The following is a 347-nucleotide window of genomic DNA, read 5'->3' as shown; positions in this document are numbered from 1 at the left end:
TACTAAAAAAAAAAAAAAAAAAAAAAAAATCTTTAGCTTATTAGAACTCGAGTTGATTAGTCAAACCATTCTCGAATAATGCATGAACAAATTCTAAGATCATGCCGAGAATGTGATACTAATTATGTCATAATTGTCCATACTGCCATGTTGATTTCACTGTGCAAACCTACTTTTCCTAACTCCTCCTAGACCACTGGCCTGATCATCACCAAATTCAACTCAGATCATCTTCAGACCAAGGCACAACTTTCTTATTGAGTGAAAAAACATTATATTGTTCATTCATGTAATCACCAACAACCTATCTCTTCAACACAGTGGTAAACACCACCCCCCCCCCCACA

General features: G+C 35.7%; 1 protein-coding gene across 1 annotated transcript in view; it reads left to right on the top strand.

Moving 5' to 3' along the window:
- Positions 1-347, top strand: part of acad11 (acyl-CoA dehydrogenase family, member 11) — a 90,731-nt gene that overhangs the window by 51,074 nt on the left and 39,310 nt on the right. The gene's annotated exons all lie outside the window — the stretch shown is intronic.

The sequence above is a fragment of the Sinocyclocheilus anshuiensis genome, unplaced genomic scaffold, assembly GCF_001515605.1.
Source record: "Sinocyclocheilus anshuiensis isolate Anshui unplaced genomic scaffold, SAMN03320099.WGS_v1.1 scaffold106, whole genome shotgun sequence".
Lineage (NCBI taxonomy): Eukaryota > Metazoa > Chordata > Actinopteri > Cypriniformes > Cyprinidae > Sinocyclocheilus > Sinocyclocheilus anshuiensis.
Note: the sequence above shows the minus strand (reverse complement) of the source record. Positions and strands in the feature narration are given on the sequence as shown.